The 11,217-nt window shown below is 32.0% G+C and overlaps 1 long non-coding RNA gene across 1 annotated transcript; it reads left to right on the top strand.

Annotated features, from left to right (window-relative positions):
- The first annotated feature begins 8,794 nt into the window (after positions 1–8,794).
- LOC139491549 (uncharacterized) lies at positions 8,795–10,632 on the top strand. The gene is made up of 3 exons (XR_011656573.1): positions 8,795–8,940; positions 9,165–9,253; positions 9,993–10,632. It is a non-coding gene; the product is annotated as an uncharacterized lncRNA (long non-coding RNA).
- Positions 10,633–11,217: the final 585 nt, after the last annotated feature.

The raw sequence follows: 11,217 nt of genomic DNA, 5'->3' as shown, positions 1-11,217 counted from the left end.
TTATATATCACTTGTTTAACATACGTGTATTATGTGCTCTATAATTGCGTTTTCGTACACTTCGAGATGGCTTTAGTGAAAATGGGAGAAACTTTTCTATCTGTCGTCATCTCGATTGACTCAATGTAAATGAAACAACGCATCCGTATTAGCCCATCCTTTTTTTCCAAATTGTCGACTTGCGCAATTTCCAATTGTAATCTTGAAAATTCGAACTTAAATCTTTGAATTATCAACTTAAATCTTTGAATAATCAACATTAGTTGATAGTTCCAAGATAAAAGTTAATAAATCCAAGATTAATGTTTGATAACCCCAAGAACATACAGTAAAGACATGTATATGTTTACAACAACAACACAACACTTTTGTGTATGCTATACATTATTTCAAACCTTATGCGCACCTAGCACGAAATTTCGTATCCTTGGGTAATGCTTTAGCTTTTAATACCACAAAAGGACACCATGTGTAGCTAACAATAACCGGCCACCACAAACAGTCTTACAAATAAAGATAAACAAAAACGACACACACCAAGATCACGATTGGCTGATTTGGAACAAAAACAAAATATGTAGACGTCAAACCAGTTTAATGTACATACACAAAGCTCCCCTTCATCTTAAAATCATGTTTCGTTAAACAAAAACAGGCAATAAATAACACATGTAACATGAACAGATTATATTTATTAAACGATAACATGTACGACTATGTTACGACTAGGACGTCGCCCGGGTTACGAATGTTCGCTCCTGCAACATGGAGAATTGAAACGGGGTACCGGTATATATATAAAAAAAAATCGACTTAATCTGAGAATCTGACCGAAACCACCACTGGATCTCAAAGACCGAACAAAAGGAGTAGGTCCGGTAAGGACCGATTTTGGCCTCAAATTTCAGGTTCATCTGATGAAAGATTTTGACCACTTTTTAAACACTTAAGTGTCTATTTTATTTGAATTAATTAGTTTATGTGAAAGATTTTAACAGGTTTAGTCATTAAAAACGATCCGATTCAAGCTCAAATATGAAAAATCTACCTAATATGCCGAAAAATGTCACTTTTCAGATGGTTTTTGGTAAAAATGAAAGTGGCCGCATCCGTTTTTATCCTCAACCTTTATATATGTTATGTATTATCATAAAATACACCTTACATTTCAATATTAAGGATGAACACGAATGCGGCCACTTTCGTTTTACACTAAAACCGTCTGAAATTTAACTAAAATGCTAGAATTATGAGGATTTCAGTAATTTAACATGACTTAATAGTGCTAGTACCGGATATATGTGCATTGTATTTTCAAAAACAGCCCATATTTATGTAGCAGAAGCATTCTACTGTCCAATAAATAACTAAAGGTTTACATTTCAACAATTTTGTAAAACTGCTATATTTTGGGGCCAAAAAGGGGTCTTACTGAACCTACTCCTTTGCTCCTCTGAGGTGGGCTTTAACTAGTAATTTAAAATGTAATATCAAAAACACACAGTGAAGGTGTAATTAACAACACCCCGCATTGCTTAAACACATGTTTTTGTTCTCCTAAACAATCTTTTGATATTCTATACAACCAGATTTCAGAACTAAAAATCTCAATTTCATAAACGAGAACATTTGGATCGAAAATAATACATCGAGCGAATTATCAAAAACAACTAGGAACAAAGCAGGAAAAATAACAACAAAGAGCAAAAACATATATCTTATATTATTGGCAGACATCTTAAGTGTTATCCTAGAATAACCCATCAACATCTATTAAATTAAATTTAACCTAAAAATATGTACACATATTTTGTAATGATACTTCAAATGAAGTTGGGACCTAAGGTCTCCGTGGAGTTGGCTGAGTCATTGAACTACTGTTGCACTAGACTAAACACTAGCGTTGAGAGTTCGAATCCCTCAGGTGGCAGGTGTGTCGACTTTAATCTTAATCGACAAGGATCAACGGTCTGTAGATAGATATAGGAAGATGTGGTGTGAATGCCAAAGAGACAACTCTCCATCCAAATTCATAAAAGTAAACCATTATAGGTACGGCCGTCAACACGGAGCCTTGGCTCACAACGAACAATAAGCTCTAAAAGCCCCCAAAATTACTAGTGTAAAACCATTCAAACGGGGAAACCAGCGGTCTAATATGCGGTTATTTCAGGGCACTCTTACTTCATCCACCAATGGATCATAAAAAAATAATAATATTAATAACTATCATCCATGATATCACCTAAACTAGAATTTTAACACACACTTTGCTTATGTAAATGTTAGTTAAAAACTTATTTGTATGTAAAAAAAAAAAGAATCAATCCACGCCAAGGGGAACAACTCAAATTATATACTGGTCATAGTATCTTGCACGGTAGAAATGAAATAGTGGTTCAAATTCCCTGAAGTAAGTATTCATAAAAAGTTAGATTATTTGAAACAGTACTAACAGGGCTAGACATCGTCTTGTTGGCAGTAATAGACACTACTTTTTGAAATGTTTGTTTGTTATACCAGTACTATGTTACTACTGGTAAAATACGACCGTCTGGTGAACTTAACTATGAGCCTGGTATTGTTGACAAGGTTTTTAAAATCAAAATATAACAAATAAGGGTTAAATATTTATTATTATGTAGTTTTGAAAATTGTGGTCATACACCTGTCACTGTAAAAAGATTAAGATGAAACAAATACCGAAATCCGATTAATCTATATATTGTGTACTAATTGTCTTTTTTTAATCTATGTCCCACGGTTTATTTATAAGTAATAGTATGGAAGTAGTATATTGACAAACACTCAAACGAAAAAATAGGACATTCACACATGTTACATCTTAACGTATATCTTTACAAAATAGAGGTTCCGACTAAATTTGTCCAGTACATGGTCACTCCTGTGTGGGTTATCTGTTAGATTGCTACATGAAGGACGACACCTGTTTCCATATAATTAACTAATGCACACGCTAAATAACGATCAATATTTAGTATGAAACATATAAAAAATTGAATGCAATTGAAAGAAAGAAGGGAGTATTTATATTGTTTTTAATATGTTTTAATACTTTAATTCTTAAATCATCAGATCTCTGATAATGAAATCTACATGTATCTAAAGAAGAACGTTTCAAGAAAAAATATGATTCGCGTTTAGTGTGAAGAAAGACGATGGATTTTTAAAATTCCAATTACAATGTTGTTAATTTTTATCGAAGGTTACATAAATATATTAAAGGTTTTCCCTTTCTTCCCGTTTAAGCCACAAAAATTAATACCAGCACGTGACATTTTGGGATATTAGAACAAGGGATAAAAACACTACACATATTTTTAAACTACAGTTGTCTGTTTTTCACAGAATTCGCCATATCATTTCTTGTGAATTAAATGGAATTTGATGAGACTGTCATACAAACGAGAGGTTTATCTAGATACAAAACCAGGTTCAATCAACCATTTTCTACACCCATTCGTTGTATGTGTTTGAGTCATTAGTTTTGCCATTTGATTAGAAACTTTCCGTTTTGAATTTCCTCAGAGTTCAGTATTTTTGTGATTTTACATTTTAATAAGTTTTATGTTCAATCCAGATGATGACAATGCTGTGGCTTCTTATGTGGTATCGCCAACTCTATGTCCAACTTTTGTGGAGGGTCTTAAGTTCAAACAAACATGTCCAATAAAGCCAAATGCAGGCTGTATCTGTCTCAGTCTATGAGCATAACTATTATATAAGTACAAATCAGACGGTTGATTTTTACTTTTGATATATTTACCAATTTGTCAAAACGAGACCCTTTACCGCTTGTAAATCATAAAGATCAGTTAAAAAATGAGTACATAGGTTTCAATCTATGTAATATGACAAATACATGATTAACATATACATTGTATAAGTATTAATACGTTCCTAGGACTCTTATATTGGTGAAATAATCGCACAAAGTCCAAAATGTAGTTATGATTCATATTATATCAACAAGTCTAACATACAAAAAACATATAATAAACAATGTATGCATCTTTTTTCTTTCTAGTGTTAATGTTTAAGCGTTCCTGACCAAGGTCAAGTGTAAAAGTGCATTTGGATGAACAATATGTAAAATTCTATTTTCACTTACAAACTTACAAACTGAACATGGAAGATTTAAACTGGAGCCATTAAGTATTGCAGTTTGAGATTGAATTAGTTGGGCTGATAAACGTCAGTTATCGTTAAAAGAGATTTGGACGTTGATTTCATAAAACGTGCTTTTATTGTATAAATACATTGTTAATCATAGTTAACCTTCCTAAAGTAAAACGTACTTCCTTTAGTTTATTGTGATTTGCGAATTAGTATGTATTAATAAACAGGCGGAAGATCTAATGACAAAAGCTATGGAAGGTCATATCAATATATCCTTTTTCAAGGTTGAAAACTTTAAAGTCGCAAAAGGAATAGATGTTGTTGTTATAGTTCATCTTGCTTTATGAGAGAACCGATAAAAAGGCATGAAATGATGATTTACCCAAGTAAATGAAAATAACAATCAATAAATTTTGTGCGTCCAAGCCTTTTTCCAAAGTTTGTTTTATCCGAAATGCCCAAACTAAGCGTACGAGCTATGAAAAGGGGTCTTTCATGTATAGCCAGATTCGTCTAAGGTAATATTTTCCAGATTGAGATTTAACCTTATTTATGATTATTTCATACATGATCCAAGTGGAACAACCTTTAAATTACATATATTTTCATCATTTCAAACCTGATTGCTAAGTGTCTCATTAGCTTTCATGCCATTGCTCCATAATTTTATATAGTATATAGAATTATCCTTATAAATTGTTCAAGTTATTGATTTCGAATGTTTTCACGAATGTGACCTACCAAATTATACTATTTACCGTATTTGTAATAACATAAACAAAACGACGGGTGCCACATGTGATTCATGATCTACCTACCATTCGGGAACACCTGAGATCACCCTAGTTTTAGTAGGGTTCTTGTTGCTAAGTCTTTAGTTTTCTATGTTGTGTCTTCAGTGCTTTTTTTCTGTTTGTCTTTTTATTTTCAATCTATGAGTTTGACTGTCTCTCTGGTATCTTTCGTCCCTCTTTTATAGTAAATTAACTTTTCATTCGTACTAAGCAAAGGAAATCTGTTCGCTTTTATTATTATCAAAATGATACCGTGTACAATATAATCAAATTGACATGAGCGTTACCAGACATAAAGTACCAAAGGAACTTTAATACATTAAACGTCTCTACAATAATACTTTAGCATTTTAAGTACAATATTTCAAAAATCCCAAAACAGTTTTAAAGGGATGATAAAAACAGATAGAATATACTATATAGACAAGCCCGGACAAGAAATTAGATAAATATATTGATTTTAGTTGAACTTCCTATACATCATATTACATCACATATTAATAAAGCAATATTCATAGTTACATGCCAGTATCGTAGTATAGGATAGTGAGCTAGTAAAACCATCAGGAACTGGCAATTGACCATAAAACAGAGGTATAAACCCGATATATATATTAGTTTATCATATATTGAGTATTAGCAGTAGTTTTGAATATTGATATACTGCTCGTTAATCCATATCGCTCAATTTTGATGCAGACCCTTTATCACATCATTCATCGCATGTCTATCCTTCATTACACCCCTTTATTGCATGCCTACACTTTATCACACCCTACTGCAAACTATGAAAATAACACAAAAATTAGAGAAAAAAAATACCAAAATGAAATGGTTATACGGCATTTTTTTAATGACGTCCTTGTTTGGGTGTGACGTCACAGACGTCGAGCTTTCCTATCTACTGGTACATGTATTACAATCATTAAAAACTACGAGAGGCACATTATGGGTAATAAATTAGAAATTTGAAATGTCAAAAGTGCATATCAGTCATAAAGTATATTTCGTTTATCATGTTTATTTCAGTATACTGGTTTTAAAATTGTTAGTTTAATTTTTAATTTTTTGTATATTAAGAGGTTTTATTCAGAATGTGTTTTATATAGTACAACAATACTAAAGTAGGACAACACGACCTCAATAAAAACAAAACCTAAATAAACAAAAAAAATTACAAGAAACAAAATATTTCAATTGACTACTACCTACAGGCTGCAAATCATAAGTTAAGCCATGTGCTTTGAATGAATAAAATCAGTTCCTATATATGATAAAGCTGTTAAAAGAAGGCGAAAATAAATCTGTATTCAATCCAGATGATTTGGACCAGTAAGCAGTTCTTATATAATCTCCTATTTAAATATATGATAAAGCGTATAAAACATTACAAAAGCCGTATCACATACCGTATCCCCAAAAGAAACCAATATCAGCGTGAGGATTGAGTATTGAATGCGCAGATGAAAATAAATGATACTTCGGTGATGCTCGATGTCAAAATATTAAAAATCCAACGTAGTCTAAATGAAAATTTCACGAGTTGATAAAACAAGCAAAGATACATGATTATGAAAATCAATATGCAAGACTCAGATCGACGTCCGGTTTAATCGACGTCCGTTCCTAATATCGACGTCCAAATCTGACGTCATACTAATATAACATTCCAAATCGACGGCCAATGTTGTACCTATATCTAATTGACGTCCATTTTTATGCTTCTCTTACAAAAAAATGTCTTATCGACGTCGAATTTTTAGCTTCTCTAATCACCGTCCGTTTTGGACACAGACAACCAAATTGAACATATAGCAAGCTAGCTGAAGCCTTTAAACCTTCAAACATATTATGTGTGACCAACAAGATCTTATATAAAAAAGTACATAATTTACGAGACTACGAAAGTAGGTATGTAAACAGGTTGTGATATCAATTTTTAAATTAAAAAGATTACATAAAAATAAAGAGATGAGGTATGATTTTCAATCTATCCACTATAGTTCAAATACGGTGGATGTGACAACAACAATGATAAAAACCCAAAGCTTTAATATGCCACAACATGAATAATGTAAACAATTAAAATTGGAAAACTAACGGTCTTATTTAATTTAAAACACAAAAAAATAATCTGAAAACAAATATGACAGACATAAACCATCAAAAACCACTACACTACAGGCCTATAAAGCATATGTCGAGGTTAAACATGTGCATAATCACTGGAACTAGTACAGTGGTTTGTAACAGCACAACATAAAAGCATAACGCCATTTTTTGGCATACTGTACGTTTTACTCCAGGTGTAAAACTCAAAAATCTGTTGAAAAATGTCTTACAGAGTCCGAATTATAACCCTCTCAAAACAATTGGCTAAGTAGTCTTCTTTATTTTGTCCTATATGTCGTTTTGTCTTCTTTGTCGTTGGGTTGCTTCTTTTATGATTATTATGAATAGGAATGCCACACTATTTTGTAGATCATATTTGATTAACTTTTTATCAAGATAAACATTTAAAATATGCATGTTTCCTATTTCGGGTTGAAAAAATCAATATGGAAAAAATCTATATGGAAAGTTTGTATAAATGTCTGAAAATTTAGTTGTCATAAGAACCCTACAACACATGTACATGTATAAATGTAAAGGGGTAAATTCAGTAAAAAATCTCCCATTGACTTTAATGCTAATCTATGTGTGGAAATAAATTTATACCTGATTTACCTTTAGAAATTAAAAACTTTCATATATCATTCATGAAAGTACAAATGTAGCCCTATCTTTTGCAACAGAAAACACATTGGGACATGCGGCACTTTTTAGCATCCACATGGCCTTCTTTACAAACAATGTAGATTCGCACTAAATTCCTATACTGACCCCTATTACTTTTCAACCCTGTAGGAAAAATAATAGTACATTCAGCATATTTTTTTAAACTCTAGTTTTGATCCATCTACCAAAAAATATTTATTAAAAACATTATCTACTAATCAGAAGAGCACATGACTTCAGTTTTATACAGAAAGCTCTCCCCCAAATTAGCGGTCCCTGATGACTTATATTTATTTACTGAATTTACCCCTATAGTAAGTCAAGTAATTTATTACTAATTTTATTCATATTGGACATCGATTCAAGACGACTACAATCAATTGGACGTCGTTTTGGCAAAACATGACGTCCCATTAGACGTTCGTTTGAGTGGACGTCGATTTGATAATGTGAAATCAGATTTAGACGTCAATTTGCGAAACGGACGTCGATCTGAGTCTAACAAATATATTACCGCATAACAATTAAATATAGAACTGAAGAAGGCCAATGGCCGAAACGTCTTGAAAAATTGGTTTATTTATACAATTATATATTAATTAAATATTTGTCAAGGAATTACTGTAACAAAATTGATTGTCCAAAAAAATGGCAAACACAATAAAGATTAAAATTGTTAAAAAAAGAACTAATGCCTTTAAAGTGATTGAGCTGATTAAATACGATAACAAAACTACAAATGAAGATTTGGCATATGTCATTAAATGCATTTGACGACACTGATCATATTCTACTATGCAGAATTGAAACAAAATTACATCATTCGTTCGTAAAAGCGAAATATGGTTAAGTTTACATAAAGCATTTGTAGAATATACGACAACATAAAGATAGATGAAAACAAGTATAGGTGTAAACTGTTGGGGTTATGTGCATGTAGTGATTTGTCATCTCAATTTAACTGCGCACTTTTGGTAATTGTTGTTCAAATGTAAAATTAATGGATTATGTCGATATTTATAGAATCCTTCACCTATGGATCAATGTGTGTATTTAAATGATTAAAATACTAAAAAAAAAACATGAAAACAGCGCAAAAACAAATTGCGCAAGGAGATAGAGTCAAAGATTACAAACACAGCATGACCTTGATGGGAAGTATATATATAACTGGAAGCGATATATAAAATATCATTTGTGGAAAGAGTTTGCTTTATATATTCAAAAGGTAAGTAACATCTTATGTATGCCATATTCATTTTGATATTTCAATTTCATTGTCAATATTTATATTTTTACCAAGTTAAATACAAAGTTGTTAACCCAAAAGTAGTACAAAAATTATTATTACTAAAGTTGAAACAAATAGATGAAATGTATACAGATTAAAAATGTTTTAATTTTCATGTTTATATATTATACTTGATTCAGTTATTGCATTATTCGTTTTAGGGATAGTGATCAGCCACTGTTATCATGAAGCAACTATTGAGCTGTCTTATCATTATTGTGACTGTTCGTGGCATGCGTGCTTCATTATGGTAAGTTTTATGTATTTCGTTGAAGATAAATATATCAACCTAGTCCGATACGGGTGACAGTTGCGAGACATACATTTTCCTTTGCAAAATTTTAAAACACCCAAATATAATCAGAAAAGGTATTTTCATATGTTTTTGTGTGAAAAATAACTATTTTAATTGTGAGATAATTGTTAAAGGACATATCGAAGGGCTAAACTTGATGGTCGGTACGAGTTTTACAGTTTAATTAAGGCAACCATTCATTTCCGACGATAAAATCTCGGAAACCGATTAAGAAGGACCAACCGAGTTAACCAGCAAAATGTGACCGAATCTCAAGGACTATAAAAGGAGCAAGATTTAGTACGTCAACAGTTTAGACGTCTCATAGAAGGCATGCATCCTACCATGTGAATCTATATAGGTTCTCGTATTAAGTTTTCATAAAGTACTGAAACAAAATTGCCACTTGAATTACATAAGCCCCAATCGTATTGAAATGGTTTTAAAATGCTGTATGCAATATTGGTTTGACTCCGTCATTTGAAAATTTGTTGAAATCAAAATTGCTTATTTCATGTTTATGAAAAAAAAATACTTTGTGTTAAACATGTTTAAGTCATATTTACGGGATATGGTAGATTCGTTGATGATATTTACGTTAGCCAAATTTTACATATATACATTTATGAAATGTAAAATGTGTCATTAACATGTAATGTAAGAAATAAACCATTAAAAAAAACTTATATTATAGCACTGCGGCCAACAAGGAAAAGGTTGGACGGGTTGTGTTTGGTGAAGCGAGTGGGGAATCAGACGATGGAAAACTAGAGGTTGCATATACGATTGTGAACAGAGTTAACCATGCCGGGTTCCCAAATTCATTAAATGCAGTTGTAGAACAGACATATATATCGGGAGGAAAAACGTTTCATCATTATAACACATTAGATAAACCGGGTCATGACAACAGATGGGCAACAGCGAAAAAACCAGGTGCAACAGAGCATGCAGCGTATAATTCCGCTATAACTCAGGCTGGGCATGCGCTTTGTTGGACAAGGTCTGATCCTATGACTTGCGGCCCGGTCAATTTCTGCGCCACTAATCCTTGTTCCGCTACCAACAGCAATAAGTATTGGTGTGTGACCGAGAAAAGACAGATCGGATCTCATTGGTTTACTTGCATCAAGAAAAAAACAGGAACTTGCTGAACATTTACTTATAAACCTGTGTTATCTTGAGTCTTCAATGTGAGATAGATAAAAAAAAAAGACCGAATATGATCTCATGTAAAGTCATGCATTTACCCTGAAATCCTTATCAAGATGATCACTAATCACTTTCTCTGTAAATCATATATCCAAATTTGTTTAATAAAATTGTTTATACTGCGTTTTTGTTTGAAAATTACTCGTTTTGTCATTAAGAGACATCTGGACTTGCTACATAACTTATATTGTCATTCATTATCCGACTTATCTCAAGTAGATATATTACATAATTCCTAAAAGTTTTCATGACTGCTCCAACCATTCCTTGGACATTTGTTAAGTTTACATAAAAGGCAGATTTGTTTTAGTTAAATGAGTATTTTAATGTTTTATCAAAATGTTACTTTTTACAATTATAAAAAAAGAAGGTGTTGTGTGACTGCCAATAAAACAACTCTTCACAAGAGACCAAATAATATAACAATAAACTATTGGTCTCCGTACGACCTTCAAGAATGAGCAAAGCCTTCAGCTATAAAAGGCAAAAAATGAGAAATGTAATGAATTCAAAGGGGAAACTTACCTTTGATAACTATTTACGGCCTAATATATATACAAATAATGAACAAAAATCAACAGCAACAAGCGACAACAATTCCATTACAGGCCTCTGACCTGGGCCAAGCACATACATACAGAATTTAGCGGGATTAAACATGTTAACATGCTGATCTGCTGATCTGTACTATGTGTTTTAGTATTTTT

The sequence above is a fragment of the Mytilus edulis genome, chromosome 10 (assembly GCF_963676685.1).
Source record: "Mytilus edulis chromosome 10, xbMytEdul2.2, whole genome shotgun sequence".
Taxonomy (NCBI): Eukaryota; Metazoa; Mollusca; class Bivalvia; order Mytilida; family Mytilidae; genus Mytilus; species Mytilus edulis.
Note: the sequence above shows the minus strand (reverse complement) of the source record. Positions and strands in the feature narration are given on the sequence as shown.